Below are 22,342 nucleotides of genomic sequence, written 5' to 3' on the forward strand. Positions count from 1 at the left end.
TATTACCATATTGCTTAATAGATGTCAGTGATGTGATACTTGAACCTTTTTGATTAAGCTCCTGTTGAACTTTAGATTGCAATAATCAAAAGTCTGTACAATTTAAATTTTAGATTATTTAAGAAGTCTTCAGAAGCACAGACATTATAATATGAGATGATTATTGTCGTTGTTATGAAAGAGGCTGCTAAATCCAGTGGGAATGTTCATCAGCATACTGTAATCAGCAGCTACGGAGAATGCTTAATTACAGTTATTTAGGTGGCATGTTGATGCAGTAGTAGTGGTGTTGAAAGCAGAAAAGTTGCATGAATTAGCACTTGTAGCCATGTGAGAGGATATTAAAAGGCATCGATATCAATGTAGAATGACTGATTATGTGGCTGTTTATACTAATTTGTCTTACTATTAAACTACAGTGCTCAGCATAAAAGACCATTGGGCTTACATTTTCTCTTCTCTTTGATACTTATTCAAAAGGGAAATTATTACATTGTATTGGATTGTCCAGAATTAAACGTTAATGATAGATTTAAATAGTTTTAAATGAATAAACTATACAAAAGAAAATTAAGTACATGTGTGGATAATTCTTGCAACTCTAAGATTCATATTTATCATCATGTTTCTGATTAGATTAAAAAAACTGGTCTGTAAGAAATTATGAATGCACAAGTTTGTATATTCATGAAAGTTATGTAGCTAAATTCATATAGCTTAGTAACAATTATTGTTCTGGGTTACTGCTTAATAGCTTCTGGACTTGTGATCTTTTAAGAATTAGGCTCATCAGCCAGTAATAAGTTTTGCTTTGACTAAGGAAATTCTTATGATTTACCTATTACATCCATAAATGAACAAAGTTGTTTATATTCTACTTCTCATTGAACCAAACTACGTTTTCTAGTCTGATAAATACCAATCTCTTATTATCAAATTTGAGTTCCATATAAAACCAGTGTTAAATGTACTACAGTCTAAATATTTTTTCTTTTTCTATGTGCATTTCACAGTTCCATTTCACCATTTAAATCTTTGTATCTTTATAAATTATATCTTTAATTTTATAATAAACTGTAAATATAGTTAAAAGGGAACTGGCAACTAAATCTGAAATTTCCTGACAGGCATAAATATTATGACTATTGATTCATAAGCGTTGATTTTATGTGTGCTCTATGTGGCATTTTGCAAGAATTCAAAGAATTTAATCTAGGCTGAAGTAAGTTGAAACATTGTGGATGTCATGACCTTCTAGTGGTTTCCTATACATCAGAGTAGATAACTTGTGAGATACTTGCTGAAATCTTAATCTTTTTCTGGGAGTTGTCTTTAAAGCAAAAAGTTTTCTACTTCATGCAAAACAAATTATGTTTTTCTATATTTATATATTCAACTCAATCTCTAGGAGGGTTTTTTCTCCCCCGTTATATGATTAACTATACAAAGGTCTTAATCTGTCATCTGCATGAAGAATACCTGAGGATCTGAAACTGAGAATGCAAAGTAAGTGACATTTTCTCAGAAGGTACTAAGTGCATGCAACATATTGTAGGAGAAACAGGGAAAGCTGCAACCTCTCCCTGCTGTTTTAAGTATCTGTCTACTCAGGGATCATAATGAGAAAAAGTACCTGAGTAGATTAATAGTTTTGACTGTTCCGAACCTTTAACCCTTGTCCTTAAGTAGGCTTTTTTGCCATCAAAATACAGATACATAGTAGCTTATTGATTTTACATTGCAGTTCAATTTCAAAGTTGGCTTGTCTAAAATTAAAATAAAAATGTTTCTTTATATGGCGTTTATTCATACATAAAAGTTTGGGAAAGAGGGAGAGGGTAGAGGTTTTCTTTCTTTATGTGCTTGTTTCTTACATGACCTCTGTTGAAGAAAGAACTAGTGAAAAAACTTCAGGACAAGGATGAAACAATGAAGGTAGGATTCATATGTGTAGTGATAGATACAAAGTGATTTGTTTCTCTGCCTGTTCAAATTGAGAGAGAAAGCTGTTCCACACATCACAGAATCACAGAATGGTTGAATTTGGAAGGGACCTCTGGAGGTCATCTGGTCCAACACCTTGCTCAAGCAGGGCCACCTATATCCAGTTTCCCAGGACTTTGTACAGATGGCTTTTGAATAACTCCAAGTATGGAGACTCCACAAACCCTCTGTGCTAGTCACCTTCACAGTAAATAAAGTGTTTCCTGATGTTCAGTTTGTGCCCTTTGACTCTTCTCCTGACAATGGGTACTGCTGAAAATAGACTGGCTCTGCCCTCCTTGCACCCTCTGTCCAGGTATTTGTATACATTGATTAGATCTCCCCTGAGCCTCCTCTTCTCCAGGCTGAACAGTCCCAACTCTCTCAGATTTTCATCATAGAAGAGATGGTCCAGTCCCTTAATCATCTTTGTGTCCCTTCATCATCTTTGTGTTCCTTCATTGAATTCTCTCTGGTATGTCCATGTCTCTCTTGTAGTGGAGAGCCCAGAACTGGCTGTATTATTCCCAAGTGTAGCCTCAGCAGTGTAAGTGGAGGGGAAGGATCACTTCCTTCAACCTGTTGGCAAGACTTGTCCTAATGCGTCTCAGGACCCCATTAGCCTTCTTTGTTGCAAGGGCACACTGCTGGCTTGTGTTCAATTTGGTGTCTACCAGGACCTGCCAAGCTGCTTTCAAGATGGGTGGTCCCCAACATGTATTGTTGTATGGGGTTTTTCCTCACAGATACAGGACTTTGTATTTCTCCCTGTTGAACTTCATGAGGTTCCTTCCTGTCCACCCATTTCTCCAGCACTTTGAAGTCCCTCCAGGTGGCAGCACAATGCTCTGACATATCATTCATTCCTCCCAGTTTAGTGTCATTAGCAAACTTGCTGAGGGTTCACTCCGCTGTGTCATCCCCAATCATTAATGAAGATGTTAAACAGGACTGGACCCATCACCCCTGGGGTACACCACTGGTTACTGCCCTTCAATTAGACTTCATGCCACTGAGCACCACCTACCTTGTTGATTTTGTGATCCCTTATTGTCACATCACCCCATGCTCAGGTACCCTATCTGTCACTCCCTGACAGGACTGTTGGTTACTTTGTCTGTCCCCATCGTTCTTAGTTCAAATCCCTCCTGATGATGTCAGCCATCCTGTTGATGAAAATAGCTTTTCCCTTTCTTTGTGAGGAGGCTCCTGTCTCTCCCAAACAGACACTGATCTGCAAACAGGGTCTTATGGTCATAGAAACAAAAACCTGGTGGCAAACACCAGTTCTGCAGCCAATTATTGACTTGTCCTATTAGTGCTCTTCTTTCACTCTTTCCCCTTGGTGGCAAGATTGAGAAAAAAACCCACATGAACTGTCATGCCCTTGACTACTGGTCCCAGATCTCTGTAGTCACTTTTGATACTGTTCAAGTATTCTGTGGCAGTATCATTTATACCCACATGGAATGAGTCAGAGGGACAGATGGGCTTTATCAGTCCCTCTACAACATCCTGGATCCTGGTCCCTGACAGGCAACAAGCCTGTCTAGATGTTTGGCCAGGTTGACAGATGGGTGCCTCTGTCCCCCCATAGCAGGGAGTCACAATGACTCACTGTTTCTTCCTGGTAGACTTGGATGGTCTAGAGTTAGGTGGATCAGGTTCTTTCCTTGTAGGCACATCTGACTCCTTTTTGACTTTGAGAGCAGTGAATCTTTTTGATGATGCTTAAGTAGGTAGAACAAATATAGTTCAGATTTTTGCTTGTGCGCAAGTAAGTAAATAAAAGCAAATGCAAATATTCTTAAGGTGTCTTTAAAGTTACCTTTGTGTCCTGTTATTCCACTTCCCCCATACATTATGACTATTTTTAGTGAGTTGTAGTGATACAGGGAACATAATAAATGTTTAAGACCAAACATCATAATCCTTGCGGTTCTTCTATGGTCTCTGTGATTGTGAAATCATTGCTACTGAAGGGTCAGACCTGAAAAGCAATGTGCTGAGGAGACTGCCTATAAGGGAATAAAAGGACCGGGAAGGTGCTGGGACTTTCTCCTTAAGTAGTACATTTGTTTTTAAGAGACATTATGATTTTGCTTCCTGATAGGTTATGGATTGAGCTCACTGCCAAGGAGTATGAACCTTTGTTCATTTTAACACTTGGGATGAAGATTTCAAATCACAAGTCCTATATCCCACCTGGTTATGGAATGTCCTTCTGGGAGAAGATATCAACAGAAGGGGAGTCTAGCAATTTGGCCGACTGATCAGGGTGAGGAAAACACTGTGTTCTAGTTCTTGATTCACGTTTTTGGGTTGTTTTTTTTTTTTTTTTTTTTTTTCAGTTTTGTATCCAGTAACTATATCAATTTACAGATACTGCAAGGGGAAGGGAGCAGAGCCTCTCAGCACTGCCATGGTTAATAGGGAAGTCCAGTTCTGTTCATGAATTTTGGAAGTTGTGCATCACATAGATGTAGACATATAGTGGAAAATTACCCAAGTTACAATAGAATTTTAGACCACATAGAGGAGCTTGCCTTTCTAGACCAGTGTGCATCCAGGAGACTTCCAGTCAGACCGGAAAAAACTCAGCAAGTTCCACCAAAATCAGACACCACTGTAGATCTTTCAGATTGCATTCTCAGATGGAAATATCTAAATCTTGGTGCTGGGCTCAAGGAGATTTTCAAAGCCTCATGCTGTTAAAACACAAAGTAAATCACAGGAGTATAGGAAATACAGCTATGTTATGGTTAAAAATTGTAAGAAACTGTATTGTTAATCTAGGTTTTAATCAACAGACAACTATTTATTTTACTGTAGCTAGTGGTGATATTCAACCTACACTGGTAAATGTAGGTCTTATCAGGAATACTTGCTTTTATAACAACGTTCTAACTTCTTTTTTATATTTTTTTTTTCCCCTGTCCTTATGCTTTTATTCCATAGTGGGTATAAAAAAGGTTGTTTCTCTTTATAGTTATACTAAATAGTTATGAAATCGTAATTTTATAAATATGGGACCAATGGAGACCATTAAAACACTTAGGCTGAATGATGTTTTTATTCCATTATGGATTTGTGTGTTGGGGTTTTTGGTAGTGGAGGAGGGGTCTATAGCACTGGACTCCTGTGAGAAGCCTCTTGAAGCTGCTCCAGCTCCAAGTTGGACCCATTAGCGACAGTGGTTGTGCCTCTGCAATAACTTATTTAAGAAGGGGAACCTGGGAGGAAGAGTGGGTGTTGTAAGGAGGATTTATGAGAACATCTATGCGAACACCGAGGTCAGTGGAAGAGAGGAGGAAGAAAGAGACGTGTGCTGGAGCAGAGACCCCCCTCAGCCTATGCTGAGAGGGCAGGGCTACTGCCCCCACCACCCATGGAGGTCACCGGTGGAGCAGATGCCAATCTAAGGTCTGTGGAGGACCCCACACTGGAGCAAGTGGCTGCACTTAAGGCAGCCTGGGACTTTGTGGGAAGAATAAGTCCCCACTGTTGTAGTTTATTGCAGGGAGGACTGCAACACATGGGAGGGAACCATGCCAGACCAGCCTGAGAATAGCTGCATCCTTTGAGAAAAACTCAAGCTAGGGAAAGTTCATGGATGACTGTCTCCTGTGAGAGGAGAACCATGCTGGAGCAGGGGAGAATGTGAGGAGTTCCCCTCTGAGGAGGAATGAGCAGTGGACTGATTAACCCCCATCCCCTCACCCTTGAACTACTGGGGGGAGGAGGTAGAGATATCAGGAACAGAGCTGAGACAAGGAAGAAGGGAGAGGTGTGGAGAAGATATTTTTAAGATGTGGTAATGCTTCTCACTGTCCCACTCTGTTAAGTGTTGTCATTGTTAGTGTTTGAATTAAAGTGATGTGCTTGTTTTTTTTTTTGTTGTTTGTTTTTTTTTTTTTTTTTTCCTTCCCCTAACCAGTCTGTCTTTTGTCTGTGACCCTAATGGGTGAGTCACCCCTCCCTGCCCTTATCTCAATTCCCAAGCCTTTTACTTCATTATTTCCTTCCCATTCCCGAGAGGCAAGAGGTGAGTGAACAGCTCTATGGTGCTCAGTTGCCCTCTGGGCTCAAACCACAACACAAGACATCCAGAAAAAATATGAAAACTTAAAGAAATGACAACTCACCACTTCCTTTGGCCATCTTTTGCAACTATTAACCGGAAATTCTATTTGTACTTTCTGTCTTTACCATGGCTGAATATTTGCCTGGTGATTTTTGAGCCTTCTTTCTAGCATCTTCCAAACTTTGTTGTTTACTATGTTTCTACAAATTTTCTTTCAGTAAATAATAGATAACATGATCATAATATTAAATTGAGTCTCCAAGACTTTTCATCACCAGTTTTACCCTCTTTCTCTATTGGTATTATTTAGTTGCATCTGAAAATATAAAAAGCAAAAACTGAAATGATCAATGCAGAATAAATAAGAGACAATGGTCTCTCAGACACATTTGTTAAGGGGAAACATCAATTGTATAAAACATATTTAAAATAAAATGGACTCCAGATGATACACAGTCAGAATGTGTTTACTTTCAAAAGGAGAAGACAATCACTGAGGAAGAGCCCTATTGAAATATCTTTATTTCTCCTTTGTAAAATGACTTTGGTAGATATAATCATCTTGTTGAAGGATGTTAGTCATGGTTGCTCATTCTACCATTATTAACTCAATGTATTCAGAGTGGTTTGTGTATCAAATCCATTGTGTATCTGTGCTAATCAAATATCTGATCATATGTAAACCGCAAGTTGATACTTTATTATGATTTCTGATAAGACAATGCCCATAATGTGCTGAACTCATATTTTTTCAATACTGAGGCCGGATATTGAACTCTGTATTAAGGCACAAATATTCCCTTGAATTGTTCAAAAGCATGCCATCTTTTTAGATTTGTATTTGTGGTTAGGTTCAGATATGTTGCATCTTCTCCAGAGCCATAAATAATGACTATTACCAAATCATATAAAGTGTTGCCATAGATCCCATTATATATTGTATATGGTAATTAAATGTTCTGAGGCAGTATGTTGTTCATCATTTACTAGAAATTCCCTTGCATATATACACTCTGCAGTCATACAACTATTTTGTAAGTATTTGTTTTTTAATTCATTTTCTGTGACCATGATCCAGTAAAGAGGGAAGAAATGTATGCACACAAAAACTGGGGAATTTCAACAACACTACCTACACAGAACAGACACGCTTCATCAAATCTAAGATATCATTAAATAAAAATTGATTTTTTATAATAGTTTATTCTATTTTCATTCAGCTTTACAGATGTGGTCATGATGATTCAGTGATTACAACGATGTTTGTTGTATTACCATTTTTTTGGGGTCTTTTTCATTATATTTTCCAGCCCAAGGGAGACTTTTTACATGTCTGTCAAACATGAGACAGAACTTGATTCTCACCTTATTACTCAGAAGGGAGAGTTTTTAAGGGAGAACTAACAAACAAAATACCACAAATCCTACCCTGAGCTGCTTCTGAGCTTTGGCTGAACCTACAGTCACTAGCACATTTCCACCCCCAAGCTCTTTGACTAGCTCTCTGAGGATATCATTAAAAGTACTGTATACTGTGTATAGAAAAGTGAAGAAGCATAAGATCTAGTCTGCAGTAGGCTGTATGCCTTATGTATATAATAAACCAAGTCCAATTACATGTGAAGTGCTTGGGAGAAAGTGTCTGCAGTCACAGAAAGAATAAAACTAATTTAGAAAACCAGTGTTTTAAGAGTAGATGAAAAGTAGGTGGCAACATTTTCTAACAGTTTTCTGGAGAGTGCAGGCTATTAAAAGTTTTCAGAAAACTCTTTGAGTTTTTTCATTAAGATATATTCTGCAGAAGGTAATGACTAAGTCACAGCTCTAGTTAATGGACCAGACTGATTGCTGATGGCAAAGCAACAAGTGTTGATATCACAGAGGAACTTTTCAGCATGCAAATATCAAAAGCATGTTAGAGAGTAGAAGTTTTGATCCTTGCAGATAATACAGATTTATATCAAAATTACAGGAATCTAAAGTTACAGAAAGACATTCTGTTACCATTATCCTGGGTTTGAGTGAGTGATGAGGCTTTTGGATAGCAGGGGAGGGGGCTCTAGTGGTGGCCCCCTGTAAGAAGGTTCCAAGTCAGACCCACCTCTGCACCAAAGCCAACCCAATCAGCTGCACCTCTGTGGTAACGTATTTAATAAGGGAGCTGGGAGGAGGGGTTGGACTTGTGAGGAGGAGTTGTGGCAGCTGCGTGAACACCAGGGTCAGTGGAATAACAGAGAAAGAAATGGGGTGAGGTGTGCCAGAGCAGACTCCCCTGTAACTTGTGGTGAGATTGCAGGTCTGCCCCCCCTGCTACCCATGAAGGTCTACAGTGGAGCAGATACTGATTTATGGCTTGTGAGGGGGCACTACACAGACTATGAAGGTGGCTGCACCTGAAGGCAGCTGGGACCCTGTGAAAAGAATCAGCTCCTGCTGTTATAGTTCAGTGCTGGAAGGATTGCAATGTGTGGGCATGTCCCAAGCTGGAGAAGCTCGGGAAGGGCTGCATCCTGTGGAAGGGACTCATGTTGGAGAAAGTTGGTGTCCCACAGTGGAGCAGCTAGGGAAACACTGTGGCCTGTGGGAGCAACTCAAGTTGGAGAAAACTTGTGGACGACTGTCTCCTGTGAGAGTGGGACCACAATGGAGTAGGGAGAAGAAGTTCCAGAAGTTCCACCCCCTTGAAGATGGAAAAAGAGGCATCAGCATTCCCTGTCCCTGCACCGCTGGTGGGAGGATGTAGAGAAATCGGGAGCAGAGCTGAGCCCGGGAAGAAGGGGTGGGGGGAAGGTGTTCTCAAGATGAGGTAATCATTCTCACTGCCTTACTCTGTCTGTTAAGTGTTGATGTTGTTAGTATCTGTAACAAATTTATGTTCTTTTTTTTCTTCCCTTAACAAATCTGTCTTTTGCCTGTGACTGTAATGGGTGATTCATCCCTCCCTGTCCTATCTTGAATCCTAAGTTTGGCTTATTTTCTTCTTCTCAGCGCTGGGGGGGAAGGGGGAAGTGGGCAGCTGCATGGTGCTCAGTTGCCCTCTGAGCTCAAACCATGAGACCTTACATTAGCTATAGGTGTTAAAGACATTTTTGGGGAACATGCTGGCCCAGTTGAAATCAGTGGTTCAACTTCCCCCTTTAAATTCCTAGTTCACCAGGTGATCTGTTTTGTAATAAAGAGAAAACCTTTCCTTTTGAATTAAGGACTTGAAAAATTTGTGCTTGCCATTGTATAGCTATATTGCGACCAACGGTTGAATAATACAGTTTATGTATTCTGAAAAAAATAAAATCAGGTCAGTCATTATGTAAAAATGTGTACCAATATTACTTGGAATGCAGAGAGTTAAGTAGTGGCAGAAGTATTTATGTCATTTCCTAAAACTTGTAAATTGTATTTTCTTTAGAAAAAAATCCAACAGTGCTAAAGTCAATGAACTTGTTAGATAAAAATTTAATTTGTAATAATACTCGATGAATATGCTGATTTTCATGCCAAGCTTGGCAAATAGACTGGGATTAATCCAGTATTAGTTTAGTTTTCTAGGTTGTAAATATCTTAACCTAAATTAGTTGTTTAGGCTGGCTCTGAAATCAACACAGAAAAAGAGAGGAGCCCAGGCTGGAGCAGGTTTGTTGGCAGGACCTGTGACCCTGTGGGAGACCCATGCTGGAACAGTCTGCTCCTGAAGAACGGTAACCCATGAAAAGACTCATGCTGGAGCAGTTTGTGAAGAACTGTAGCCCATGGGAAGGACTCCCATTGGAGAAGTTCATGGACGACTGTGTCCCATGGGAGGGACCCCACGCTGGAGCAGGGGAAGAGTGTGAGGAGTCCTCCCCCTGAGGAGGGAGCAGCAGAGACAATGTGTGATGAACTGATCACAACCCCCATTCCCAGTCCCACTGTGCTGCTTGAGGGGTGAGGAGGTAAAGAAAATTAGCAGTGAAGTTAAGGCCAGGAAGAAGGGAGGGGTGAGGGAAAGCTGTTTTAAGATTTGTTTTATTTCTCATTATCCTACACTGATTTAATTGACAATAAATTAAATTAATTTTCCCCAAGTTGAGTGTGTTTTTCCCATGACAGTAATTGCTGAGTGATCTCCCTGTCCTTAACCCAAGAGCCTTTCAATATATTTGATCTCTGCTGTCCATCCAAGGAGTGTCTTTAGTTGGCACCTGGCATTCAGTCAGGCTCAACCCACCACAATAACTAATTTCTCATCCTTCACAGAGTCTTTAAAAATACAGACATTTTCCATACTATTGCATGGAACTGTCAAGTGTGGTTATATATTTTAATTTTGAGCATGAAATGTGCTCGCATGTTGGAACATATGATTTTATAGATCAATGTTAGCAGAGTAAGCTTTTTGTGACAAGCTATTAATCTCTGAAAAACTTTCTATAAATGCAGAGAGATATTTTCAGCAAGCAATTGTTACCATTGGTTCAAAATCTGACTCAGAGAGAAAATATGATATAGTCAGATATTTAACAGATTTTGCTTATTACCACAAGCAAAGTTACAGTAAGTGTCCTGGATTAAGACATAAGGTTGGAGAAATTAAAAACATTTATACTATATTTACAAGAATCAAAACAGTTTGAGTATTATTTATTCAAATTCATCGAGATTTATTTCTCTCATGTTCAATAGGACACTGAAGAAGAGAAGGTTCCAGTGAGACCTTAATGTGGCCTTTCAATACTTAAAAGGGGTTTATAAGAAGGATGGGGACAGACTTTTTAACAGGACCTGTAGTGACAGGATGAGGGGTAATGGTTTTAAACTAAAAGAGGGTAGATTCAGAATAGATATAAGGAAGACATTTTTTAGGATGAGGGTGGTTTTTATGACCCCAGACTGGGAGCCCAGGGAGCCATAAAGTTTTGTGATACCCTCAGGTTAAATTAATATGAAATGATACCAAATGACCAGTTAAAATGTTTTACTTGTGGTAGACATGTTAGTGGTCACAATCACAAACAGAACTATCTACACAAAGCAGATAAGCAGGCACTTCTTTATTCCAGCGCTAGGGAACACGAGGGATAGCTCCACCAAAGATGTGTTCACTGATGGGTACAAAGCACAACATGTTTATACACTTTTTCAGCAGAGTCATAGTTACATAATGTCAACAAAATTCATAAAGTTTAATTTGACCTTAATAATGATTTGCTTTCAGTTACCTCACCCTACCTATATTCTTATTCTACAGAAATCATTGGTCATCTTTACTGATTTATTTGAATAGAATGAGGGGAGGGTAATGATTAGCATATTTATATTATTTCCTGGAAATCATTATCATATGCAGATGGGACTGGGGTCCTCTGGTGGTCATTGATAGTCTTCCTCACTGTGTCTGCTGATTGAACTCCATCCTTGAGCATGCTCATTTCATCTGTGGCTGATCTTCCAAACCAAACCCAGTATCTTCTAGTACCTATTGTTTTGACTCAAGGTCCATAACCAGTACCCATTGTTTTAATTCAGAGTCCATAATGATTCGTACAGTGTTCAAGGCACACACCATACTAGCTACCTATTCCTAAGGGCCTTAGTGTGTTTTATATTCTCGTAGCTGCTATAACTTCATTTTAAAATCAAAATCATATTCTAAACTAAAATCAAAATAATATTCTAAGATTCAAACTATTTGATTAAGGTAACTGCAACAGAAACAACTTAAACTTGGAAGAGGATAGTAAGCAATGTGGTGTCCTATAAATATGTAAGAAAGAAAAGAAAGGAAAGCAAAAAAAAAAAAAAAAAGAGAGAGAAAGATCATCACCTCAGGTTCCAGCATTGTCTCAGGTTCAGTAATCTTGGGTGGTGGATGCACACACAGCAAAGTTTCCTAAAGTTTTCTGTCACCTTTTAAATTCATCTTATCAGTTTATTTGCATTGTAGACAAAAAGAGGCAGATCTGGTACTGAGTGTTTAAATCTCTTATCAGCTTTTTAACCGGAACATATCATTTCCTTTGAGGCTTATCTAAGGAATTTGACAATACATCAGCAAGGAAGGGAAGCCCTTCTTCCTTCCAAACACTCCCAGCTTCCTTGGGCATCATTCCCTATTCTAATCACAAAGGCCACACCTTGTCCTTGAGGCTTTCTGTGTCAAGGAATGTTTGAGGCATTAAATCCTTCAGTTCCTTACAGTGGTGAAACACTGGAACAGGTTGCCCAGGGAGGTTTTAGATGCCCCATCCCTGGAAATATTAAAGGTCAGCTTGGACAGGGATTTACACAACCTGATCTAGGTGAAGTTGTCCCTGCTCATTGCAGGGGAGTCGGACTAGATGACCTTTAAAGGTCCCTTAAAACTCAAACCATTCTATGATTCTATGATTCATTCTATGATTTATGAACTTTAACCCTTTTTATATTTAATTCAATCTTCAATTCTGGGAAATTCTAGAAAGAGAAGACTCATATTTGTAAGGTAACTAGATATTACTCTTACTAAAAACTCAACCACTCTCCCTTGGTTGAGATGGATAAATAATAAGAGTTGAATCCATAGTTTAGATGGCTGACAGTTAAACATCTTCTAAGCTAGTTGTTTCTGTTATCAAGAGAGAGGTACCCCTTCAGAAGATGAGTAGTATTGCATATGCTGGACTTTAAGATCACTCCTTCTAAATCTCTATCCATTGCATTAAATGAACTCCATTATCCACTGAACAGGGCATAGATGACTAGAATGGGCAAAGAAAAAAAAATGGTTTAAAAATATACTATTGGTATGTGGAGAATTATCAGTATTTTTTTTTTTTTTTTTAATTTCAAGGAGAGGAGCTTTAGAATAGAACAGTCATTAATTTTTCTGTTTTTTTCACTGAGATTTGGAATATTTTTAGTCAGAATACAAATATCACAGGACAGTCGTCTCTGAATTATGCCTGCTCAAAATACAGTATTTGATCTATCCTGTCAAATCCTGGGAGTACTTGTGTTTAGGAAAAAAAAAATATATAAATTTTTAAGATATCAGTTATTTTTTTTTCATTACTCATGGAGTGTTTTTGTTGTGGAATATACATTGATTCAGATAATTCTTTTACTTATTTCAATATGTTCACTTAGCTCTAGTTACAATTCTAAGTTACAAGGAATACTGAATGAAATTATACTTTGAACTAGAAACTTTTCAAAGGAGTATTCTCCAGAGATGTTTTTCTATGTTTACAAGCCCTGTTTTAGAGGGTTAATTACATTTAAGTGTATCTTTTTTTTCTAGGCCCTCCTCTACAAAGACTGAAATATCCTTACAAAAGTAGGGTTCAGAGCTGCAACCTCGGTTTCTTGATGAGGAGTATAGATACATAGATATGATACATATAAATATATATTTTTTTTCCATAAACAAATCTATTACAGCAAGTGGTTTTAGTTAATGTAGACTTGCCTCTGACTGAACCTATGAATCTGTCTGTCTTACTTAATACATAGTGAGCAGCATAGATTTTAGTCTTCTCCCACTGGAAAGATAACTCATAAAGGTTTAAAGTTTTTACAGACTTTGTGTAGAGGACCAAAGAAGATTTACTTTAACATGTCTAGGATTGTTAGTTAAGCTTAAGCCTTTAGATAGAAGAGCTGAAGTCTCAGTCACTTGAAATGACTGAAACAAATGTGAACTTGCACTGAGGCATGTACATGTAAGCACAGAAAAGATATCTTGTCTTTTTAAATCAGCCATATTGTTTTACAGTCCAGCTATGTAGTAAACTAATTTCTTAAAATCTAGTCATATATTTGAGGTGCTTATAGCCAAAAACTTACAGTGGCGTTCAGGCTGAAACAGAGACATCTGGCTTTGGGTTGTCTGTATTGTAGGAGTATGCTTCAGTTACTTAAACATAATCCCTTCCAACATTTAAGGCACCCTCATGAATGCCAGAAAGTCTCTAGGTACCTCTTGACTGGACAATACAGATCTCCCATGAGTCATGTGCCATATTTGCCATCTCTGTGATGATGTCTCAGATATCCTAAGTCATCCCAGATGGCACTGGACATACATTTTTAGACATATTTATAATTTAAGAATTATATTCTAGTTGTCTATAGGTTCACTAGGTGTTTAAACTAGATGCTGACTAGTCCATACAATCCATGAAACTCAGAAGGTAATTCCACTGACCAGCCAATAGCTGTTTACTTCAGAGGGAATAGGCTATAATCCGAGAATAGGCAAATAGCACTTATAAATACACTTATATGCACATCTTGAACTTGAACTGCATTTTGACCTTATAGATTCAACTCTATCATCTGCAAAAGAAACATTGATTGTGAACACTGTAAACTGCAGTGGCAGAGAGCATGAGATTTCATCATGCATAGGGCTAACCAGAAAGTCATAATGATTCTCTACTGTTCTAACGAAACTCGTGTTTAGAGAAGTTTAAATGCTAAGAGTCTTTTTACTTAGAACACTCAAAACTTCAGTCAAGAGTCTTTTTACTTAGAACATTAAAAATTTCAGTCATATCTTTTATTGTTCATAGAACTGATGAAAACAAGAAGTTGTAAATCATCTGATAAACGTATAAAATGTTCTCAATTCATGAGATTGTTTCCACTGAACTGCTAAAATAATCTATTGTGGCATTTACAGTGCCAATGTATACATATTATGGGGCTTGAAAATCAATATAATAGTTGCTGATATAAGGGTTTAAAAATTTACAGTCTAAATAGTAGTTTTGAAACATGTATGTCATATAAGTGTATAGCATACAGTATACTGAATAATGACTCTGGAATTTCCCACTTACAAAGTAAAACAAAAAGCATGTAATTGGTAGTTTCAAGAACAAGTGAAAGTCTGAAATTTTGCCTAAGATTTTTGGAGAAAGAAAATAAAGGCTTTCATACCTTTGTCCAAAATTGTTACTAAGTCTCATGAATTACTAATAAACACTTATTTTCAGAATATTCAGGTAAAATTATATTCTAAAGTATAGGTAGTCTTGAACTAGACTTGGCATTAAACCAAGCAATTAGAATAACTTTAAGTAATATTTCTAGTCCAGCTGAATCATAGTCTTTAACATAAACTGAAGTGTCTTCTTAGAGCAAATGCTTGACTATCCCTTTTGTTGTTTTCTGTGGAAAAGAGGAGATCGGGTGTACCCTGACACAATGTATTTAACTTTGATCGTGAACTTAGATGGCCAGGTTTAGTATAGACTTGTTGAAATTACTAAATATATCGTATTTTGTTCAGTGACAGAGAAATACAGAACACAGCCTTTGCAGTCCCTGAAAACACTCATATTTATTTCCTGTAAATGGAATTTCTGTTGTTTCATACATGGAAAAATTAAAAAATAAATTCAGTTGAACTATAAAGTTTGAGCCTGTATAGCTAAAGTGAAATTGTGCAAACTACCATTAGCACTATAAAGGACATAATTAACTGAACTGCATGATTAAAACTCCATTGAAATACTGCTTGATTTTAAAGTTTAAGACAGGGATATGCTTATTTCCATAATGTTTTACAACAAGATGACCATGTATTATCACTAATGCCCACTTACCACTTTTACAACAGTAATTTCAATAATATATGATCTCTAAAATTGCAAGAAAAGAAATTCTAAACATTAAATGATAAAGTATAATTCCAAACAGAGTTCATAAATGTGTAATTGAATGACAAGTTAAGACTTAAAGAATGGCTAACATTTTTAGTAGCTTAAAAACAAAGTACTATATTCATTTATGGTTTAAGATAAGGTTTCCAAGTCTTATGGTGTTTTAAGGGGAAGGTTTCTCTTTAATTAGCTGATAAGTTCTGTAATATAGCAATAACTTAAGAAAGATAATTTAAATTCTGCATTTTCATTTAAATAACTAATTACATCCAATTCAGAAGATATATTTAATCATGGAACTTTTAAAATTCTGCTTAAAATCACATTTAAGAACAAAATTAATCTTTCTTTGCCATGGGAGAAAAGTTGTGACAGTGAATTAAGAATATTGTTTATTTTTATGTGTATTTATTCTGATATCATAGTAGTTTTCCATTAGGGTGATTTAGTTAATTTTTAACCTTTAGTTATACCAGAGTGAATGAGAGCAATACAGAACCAGAAATAGAATATTTATTTAAATCAGAGCATGTCATAACTTATTTCATTAGTTTTCAAAATTTAAAAGGGATAAATGTGAAAAGAGTTTTCAGTACACAAAATAGTTAATAAAGAAATATGTACAGATATTTAAACAACAGGAGATACATTGTCAGTTATGGCTTCCTTTCAGTTACTCTACATCTTAGATGAGAATGGAAATCTTATGTTTAGGATTGCACTGTTATATATCATATTCGTATCATATCAATAAAGCATGGTGCACAAAATTTTGCCCAGACAGTAAAAAGATTACTCAAATCAGATATGTTCCACATATCCTGAAAATTCTGCACAAAGGCTGACCCAAGTCAATTAAATATACAGCAGATGTCCACTGAGGTAATGCAACTGGGACATGCAAAGTCGACTGTGAAGGTACAGGATCCTCTGTACAGCACAAGTCCTGTAGGTATGGTACATATACATCATTTGTACACACACTTCACAGAGGGAAATCCTATGAAAAGTTAGGACAAGCTGCTTCCAGCCTGATTTAGGGAGTGCTAGAACTCAGCAACTACTGAAAACTAGTTTCATTAGTAAAAATCACAATAAAGATGACTCACCTTAACTCGGATGTTGTGAAGAGGGCCTAAATCACCTTGACTTATCTAGCAGTTCTTCATGCCCAGCATCTTCCTTGCTGTCTGTGACTGGCCAAAGGGCTCGACAGCCATGACAGTGGTGATACCAGGGTGCAGGTCTTCAGTGACATTTCAATGACACATGGCTTCCCTATATGTCACTTTTCTAACTTTGCCAATTAACTTCTCTTTCTTATCCCTAGTTTTGAATAAACTATTTTATGGCACTTTACAGTGATCAGGTTTGAGCTTTGTTTTAGTGTTTCTGCTTATACGGGAGGCACAAGATTAAATAGACACTCTCAAAACACCATTGTTTTGTGCTATTGTATTTAACATAGGAACAGACCACTGTGACTTCAGTATAAAACCTGTTCAAAACTGAGAAATCCTGCTGAAAACGGGAATTGAAATGTTCAGGATCTCACTATTGTATTTTAGATAGTGAAAAGTATTTGGTGTTTGAAAAGAATATGAAATATCTTCAGAACTAGAAAATATGTGGTATATGATTTTGATTCGAGATCTCTTAATTTCTTTAAATCTGAAACAGAAGGTATACTATACTATATATATCTACTACTTTCTGATCTTCGAGAAAGTAAATCTTTCTTCTTAAGATTTTTTAAATGTATATTTTTGTGAGAACTTTTTTATGCTAGTTATTAGAAATTCACCGGAGATTTTTGGAAATCACGGTGAAAGTAATTTAAGGAAATGTGAATGATAATTTAACGAAAATTATATGCTTACAGATCCAATTCTTGTTTATAGTCTGGACTTTAAATTTAATTATAACCATTTATAAACCAGGAAACCAGAAGTTTTATAATAAATATTCATCTTCTATCAATTACCCATTTAGTAGAAACATTCAATTTTTTTTTTTTTTTTTTTTTTTTTTTTTTTTCTGGAAGAATAAGGTTGAATTGCTTTTTTTTAACCAGTTATTCAACAGTATTATTGACTAGGTTGATAGAAACATGCAGAGCTTTACACAGCATATTTAAATATGAATGTCAAGCCTTATGCAGAGCTTTAAGTGTCTAATGCAGACATGTAATTCAAAATCTATTTTTAGCATTGCAATAATAATAAAAAAGTTGATTTCACAACCTTTGCACTTTCATAATACTAAGATCTGTGAGGTGATAGAATTCTAAGTATCTTAGAATTAAATGTGAGCTTGATCTGGAGCTACCAGCCTGCAGAAAAATTGCATTAAAAGAAAAGTATTTTTGCTCATTCTATTTTTGCACGTAAGGTTATTGTGTTTAAATAAACACAATGAAAGATTTCACAAAAAAACACTGATTCAAAAACATCACAACAGTTACTGAAAATGTTAAAATATTTTACATTCACAAAATATAATCACATTTTGTTTTCTTGTTAAACTACCCAGTGGGCACAATATTAAGCTTCACTTCCTGATGAGAGGTGTTAACGTTAAGGGTCTTTTTCTCCGTGGAGACAGATTTCTGCATGATGGCTCATTTGCAGTGAACCAGATAGCATCAGCTTCAGAAATCAGCAAAGGAGAGCTAGTTCTCTAGGATTCCACCCCATGCCTTACACTGACTTTATGGTCAGTGGCAGGGAAAATGCTGCTTAATACTGAACTGACACAAAAGGAAATTTCTGGATCAGTTGCACTGTGATTAGACTTTAACAAATCAGAAATAAAAGCTTAAGGTTTGTAGTGGGTTGGTTTTAATTCTTTAGAAAGGAATACAGAAATATTTATTGGCAAAAATAAAAGTTTTTGTGAGAAATAACTGTCATTATAAAAAACACTTGGACCATAAATCCTGTACTCTGACACAGATTCAGGTTTTTAATGCCTTCTTAACAGGTTTCTGAAACAGCAGTTTGCCTATTTTCTGTCCATTACTTAGGTACTGAGAAAGAATCAAGCACATTGACTTTAATGGGTCTTCACTCATTTTATTGACTGTGCTTCATCCAGTCAAACCTGTAGTCCAGAAATATTCTCCAGCTGCTCTGTTTTGCCTTTAAGATAGTAGGTAGTTAATACAGTTTCTTCCTACACCTGATTTTTTTTTTCTTTTTTTAAATATCAGAGACATTTTGAAGGAAATTAGGTAGAGAAATCAGAGGAAATGCTCTAGCATAATATTACTACCTTAATGTGGAGGTTTATATAGCATTTGACAGGATTTATTGCATATAAAATTTTGCAGCTGAGCAGGTATGCGTTTCCTACACTAAACTGAGATTCTGCTGTCAGCTGCTGTGAATTCGTACCAAGAGTGCAATAAAAGTAACATAGATTTCTGTTTACATGTGTTGCTGTACAATATTTAAAGTGTAAAGAATTTGAAAGGTTGTTAATAGATGGAAGTGTTTATGCTAGAGGAGATGGAAAAATAGAATAAAGAGTAGGAGGCATATGGTAACTCAGATGAGAAACATTTCATGCTGGGACAGACGTTCCTCTTCTATGGTGTGCTGAATAATCTGGTGTGGGTGTTTTTCTTTGTTTATATGATGTCCTAAGAGCAACACAGTTCCTGTGAGGAAATGAGTATTTTAATGAATTTCAGACAGTCTTGCCTGAGAGAATTATGTATCTAGCTATAAAATATGCAAAGATAGCCCCAAATGATGATGGCTTCATTTTTAATGTTCTATGTTTATTGTATTAATATTTTGAATAACTCAGCCAAGATAAGGAGCTTCCACTTACATGTGTATAGCTATATATTTTTAACTGACTTGTTTCTCTAGGACAAAACTTCAGCTGTTGAAAAGGCATTTAAAAAACAGATTGTGAAATGAGTTTTTCTACCTATCTCTTGAAGCGGTGTGTGTGAGTTTGGGAAAAATGGGGAATTAAGAAGAGTACAATTCGAATCTTGGTCAAATGAAAGGACTTGAGTGTAGTGACACGTGGCATACAACACCCCCAACCTCAGAGCCTGTGTCTAAGAGCAGAATTTGCAAAACAAATTTCAGTTTGGATCAAGGTAAGACTGACAGCTGCCAGTACACTAAGTGTTAGGATGCCCAAACCAATCATTAGGAAATGTAGAAGAGCAGAGCATTTCTGAGATGCTGTCTCCTGCAGGGACTGCACTCCCCAAAGCTGGAAGCCAGAGTTCTGGTTTTTGCACATTCGCCTGTTAAAAGCACATGCCCAGTAAGTGGTGTTCTGCTTCCCGGGATGCTGATGGAGTTTGCATTTGCCACTTGTTGGATGGAGGAAGAAAACCAAACCAACAATCATTCTGAGACCACCACTTAAGACAGCATCTTTCCCATTGGACTAGCTGAACTGCTAACATCTGCTCTCTTTTGGCCTGGTGTGGCTTTTGCACTTCTTGCTCACTGTGGCACAGTTATCTACAAGCAGGATAAAAAGCAGCTGCCTCCCATATCTCTATGATTAGCACATTCTGCTATGATATACAGCTCCAGTCCTAAACTTCCTCATTCTTTGTGGGGAGTGGGTCTCAAAATGGGTCACCTGGAGCAGAAGTTCTGACAAATAAGCCATTGGAAGTAACAGTTAAAGTAAACTTTGTGTGTTCTGTGAACCCTGAGCAAAACAGCTCAGTTGATATTTTCTGTAGAGATTGGTGGAGGAATGCCTGTTTTATGGACATTGGAAGAGGACAGATCTTGAGGAGACATGCACAGTATTCAGCTCAACAAAGGCTATACACAGTATAATCCTTGTTCAGGCATTTTGAGAAGTTGCTGTTCAAAACACTACTGTGTCTCAGGTATATGTGGATGTTAGTTGTCGTTCCCTCCTATGTCTACTTTCTTTATTTTTTTTTTTCCTATTGTTCCTCTGAAATTCAGCATCTCCTCTTGTTTAAGTGAGACTCAAAAAACTCCTCGCTGTAGTGTTTATAACAAGTCCAGATCCTCCAGTTAACCAGAAAATGGACTTGTAATGTCGTTTGCCATTGCTGCAGATATGTGCAAGAATGTAAACATTTTTTGCTCAAAATTGACTGCAAGGATTTATTTCAGGCAGCTCCAGATGTGCTGCATGTAAACTGGTGATCCTGAGACAAAAAATTTTCTATCCTTTTGCCATATTATGCCACTCTCCAAAAGGGCCTCATGAAACATGTCAACAGGAGTCTTTTACTAGCTTAGAGCATTAAGGAATACATAACAGAAGCTGCAAAATGCGTTCATTTCTGTAATAATTCCTTCCCTTAGATTTAAAACAATGTTAAAATAAAACTCAGTAGGTAAGTGACAAGTCTAGAGATAATATCGCCCCCAGGAACAGACCAGTGATTGATTGATGTGTTATATATTAGCTAAAAATAATGATGGTCCTCACATTTTTCCTCCTCCAGCATAGTTGTTAATCTTAGTTGTAGTCCAACCTATCCCCCTCTCACAGAAATATTCCAGAATGATTTAAAAATTAGGAAACAATCTTCTAGTCTGTTCTTATTAGTAGCAGAATGTCACCTTTTCCCAGTTAGCTGCAGAAATACATATTTCTCTCATACAGACAATATTTTTTTTCAAGAAAGAGGACACACCCAAAATAAAACAGAAGCAAAAATGTATTATATTTAGTTGGTATGAAAACCTACGTAATTTTCAACTTGAATTATGTAAGTAACAACATGCTGAAGATTTTAAAAATAATATTATTTTTCTTATTAATTTATTATCTCTTTACTTGACAGTCTCTAAATGAAAGCTTCAGTTCCAAATTTTATTTAAAACTACAATATCCAGGGAAGTAACCTTGTTTATCTGAAACTGTACAGTGTTCATATTTCTTTTCTCTATCTCTGCTTAAAGTTTGAATCCCTAGTGAGTAGTTTTCCAGCTCTGTAGTGAATATGGTGCAACTGTATGGAATAACATGAGGACACCACTGACATTTTGTTGATAAGATTTGCATTAAAATATATTCACAGACAGCCTGTCTTGCAAATATGCATTACTGTAGAACCTTTATCAATTTCAGACACACTTAGCCTTTATCACGCATAAAACTTACAGAAAGATTTGCCAAGATGAGTTATCCAAAAAGATGGAGAGAAAGAAGGTAAAGTGTTTTATAACAGTTCAGTTCCCTCTTGTGTCAAGATGGAGAAAAGAATCAAAAACCCAGTAATAAATTCTTGTTTTATTCATCTATGTTTATTTCTCTGCAAATGTCTTATGCAAATGTAAACCATTAACATGCTCTTTTTAGACAGGCTGGCTCATATATCTAGGTGTTTTCTCCTCATCTTTCTATTCCATCTCTTCTGAAAAACTAACTGCAAAAATGTCTTTTCAGGTTGTTACTGTTTCTATTCCCTTCAGAGTAAATTATCTTGTTTTCTGGATTATGCAAAACACAGTAAAAGCTACAGTTTACCATTTTATTTATCAGTTCTGGGACATGACTTAGTTTTACAGAGGAGATACATAACCATGGACAAACATACAAAAGCAATCACAGAATAGTCTGTTGTTGTCCAGTTGATTACATGGAGGAATTCTGATTTCACAAGATTCAGTCGGAAAACTGT

The sequence above is a fragment of the Tyto alba genome, unplaced genomic scaffold (genome assembly GCF_018691265.1).
Source record: "Tyto alba isolate M040663 unplaced genomic scaffold, T.alba_DEE_v4.0 Super-Scaffold_40, whole genome shotgun sequence".
NCBI lineage: Eukaryota > Metazoa > Chordata > Aves > Strigiformes > Tytonidae > Tyto > Tyto alba.